The sequence below is a fragment of the Athene cunicularia genome (genome assembly GCF_003259725.1).
Source record: "Athene cunicularia isolate RWA chromosome 2 unlocalized genomic scaffold, athCun1 chr2_part1, whole genome shotgun sequence".
Classification (NCBI taxonomy): domain Eukaryota; kingdom Metazoa; phylum Chordata; class Aves; order Strigiformes; family Strigidae; genus Athene; species Athene cunicularia.
In genome coordinates this window covers 30,671,828-30,674,837 of record NW_020799095.1, presented here as the reverse complement: position 1 = coordinate 30,674,837, position 3,010 = coordinate 30,671,828, and positions in this window count along the sequence as shown.

Sequence of the window (3,010 nt, the reverse complement as noted above, 5' to 3'; positions counted from 1 at the left end):
GGGGGGGGGGAAGGAGTGCTCTTCAGAGGCTCAGGGCAGAATAAAAGACATGGGGAAGAAAAGCAAACCATCTGGGATGTAACATGCTAATGTTTCAGTGTTTTTAAAAAGGTACCAGCTTCTTAGAGCAAACCACGTAACAGTTTTAATGTGAGTGTGAGGATTTTAATGTATCTGTTCTCTAGAGTCATAGCTTTTTCAATAGTTAAAAACAGCTTGTTTCATTTCACTGGGTCACATTTATTTCACCACTGTACTTCAAGGAAAGGAACTATTGTGTCCTACTGCCGTGAACCAGTTAATGAGTGTTGGAGCTCACGATGGTCTCCATGGTCATTTCTCCAGAGGATCCGTCAAACTGTGGCCCCTTCCAGTGAGCCGTTGGGTGCTGCCCTGAGGTGAGCAATTGTGTTGTGCCACCTGGAGCACAGCGCTCTGTAAGGGCAGCTCATTGCTCCTCTGGCCACTATTGCTTCACTGGCCTGGTTGACGATAAGATCCCTGATCTCAGGGTGCTTTGAAAAGGACTTTTTTGCCATCCGTTCGTTCACAGTCATTTGTTCAGGTTGCCTCTTTGGGCCAACCTCTCGTACAGCCAACAACATGCTGCTTCAAGGGAGAAAAATTATTCCTGTGAGAAGGAAATTTGCTTTTTGCAGCTTTCCAGCACCTGGGAGCTGAAAACAATGATGCAAGTAATTCTCTGTTTTGATTTTGCATACAGTGAACTGGAAAGGATTTGGCAATTTTTTTGCATACAATGCACCCTGACAGAAAAACCTTCTTTAAATTACCGTAAAACTGATATGCTGTGCCTGTGCAAAGAGTGGCCTGGGGAATTAATGCTCCTTGCTAAAGATAGGGCAGAATGAAGCCAGAAATCCCACGTGTGCAGGCACCATCCATGGTTTTCTTGTATTTAGCGTGTCTGTTAACCCTGTATTGCCTCCTACAGTCCTCCTGATGGACAGATAACAGTTTAAAAAAAACAAGAACACAACCAAAAAACTCTCAGCTCTGAAAACTTGGGAACTGCTTGTTACTCTTTTTTCTTATTTAAAAAACATGTGGGCAACAACACTGTGATTCTAAAGTTTCACCTTTTCATGACTGTTAGTCTGGAAATATGTTTCCCATGGAGTCACTGGTATTCAAGCATCTTTGTTTTGGTTTTAGCCAGGTCTTCCCTATTAAGGAAATGACACTAGCATCTGTTCATCAATTAGCTGCCAGCCTTACAGCTGGCAAATCTCACCAGCAGCATGGGCATTTCTCCTGAAATGGCAGGTTGTCCGGAGGTACAATCTGAGCCAGCACAGCCCTCGCCTCTCCTCCCTCTGGTACTGTGTATCCTCCCCATCCTCCTCCTCCTCCTTCCAGACTCTACCCACCACAGAGCCAGGGAGAGGGAGGAACCTTCCTTCTGCTTTGCCAGACCCCCTGCTCCTTCCCAGGGAGCAGAGTGAGGTCAGGAGGCACTTCCAGCCCCAACAATGCTTGGGTGCTCCGCGCTGGCTCATGGCTTGGTGCTGGTATGAGTGCTGGGAGGGCGAGTCTGTGCCGTCCCCACGCGTGCTGAGCAGCAGGAGCTCCGGAGACGGGTAATATTTCCAGTTTGGAGCGGGTGGTAACTGTTAATATCCTCATGACAACCAGGAGGAGTGAGATTGTCATCGGTTATATTAGTTGTTAATTTTGTAAATATTAACAATTTCTAGGATTATGGCACAGGATGTGAGCTGTCAACTTGCTTTATTTTCCTCCTACTTCTTCTTGCAATGACACATCTTTTATACTCCCGGATTCATGCCATGTGTTTGTTGCCTCGCGCTGACACTGGGACTGGCAGATGTTCAGGGATGAAACCATGATAACCTCCCAAAAGTTAGCTTTTATTCCCCTCCTGGGTACTTTGTTTCCTCTGATCTAAGGAGAAGTAATTAGCCTGTAAAGCACAGTGATTTATAAATATGTGTGGTTGGTTTCCATCCAGCGCTGCTGCCGAAGCCACTGCCTTTGGCACAGCTGAGCTCCCACCTCCCCTTCCAGCTCACCTGTGAGTGCCACACACATGAAGGCGCCATCGCTCCCTGTCCCCCTTGGAGCAGGAACTGAATTATGACTCACCAGGAACTGTTTCCCTATTGTGAAAAAGACCTTAAAATTGATATTTTTACAATATATCTCAAGAGCAAAATTCTAACCGTATTTTTAGATCAAGGAGCATGGTAATTGCAGGAGTGCCAGCCGCAGTAGTCACCCCTGCGGTTTGATAGACATGTTCAGAGGCAGCTTTAGATGTAGTTTGAGATGAGGTGCAATCGGGTGCAAAGCACCAGGGAGGGCAGCTTTGCCAGAGCACTTGCTCCTCACCTTGGCTCCCTTGCTGCTGGCGAGAGCGTCTCTGCCCACTCTGCCCTGCTCCTGTGCCACCAGCAGCCCTGAGCACACAGCTGGGGCCCAGCCAAGCAGAGATGAGCCCCAGGCCAAGCATAGCTTTGCAGTTTTCCTGACATCCCAGTTACTCAGCGTAATGTTTCATATGGCCTGACACTGGGGCAGCCACCAGCATGATGTGTGGGGAGCATCGCCATGGTTGGCTGGGTGTTAGCAGGGGGACAAGTCTGGCGCTGAGCTGCACCCTCCAGCCTGGACTGATTCATGCCCATGGACGCTGACATGCAAGCACTGGACAAAATACGCCCACTGTTTCAATAATCATTTAAGTGGGGTGCGCTCTGCAAGGGCTGGTGTCCTACAAGTGCTCAGGGGAAGGCTCGCCCTCTGCCAGAGTCTGAGCTTCTCATGGTTTTGCTATTCTTTGTTTTGCTGGTGTGGAAATCGCAGGCTGGTGGCAGTGAGTTTCCTGGCAGCACGGAGGGAGAACCTGAGGAGTGAGGACGGCTCCTGCCCAGGCAATTGCCCCTGTCATTCTCACGTGCCAACTCCACAACCATTGGAGCCACCCCAAGCGTGGCCAGCAGCTCTCCCTAGGACAAAGGGCCAGGGC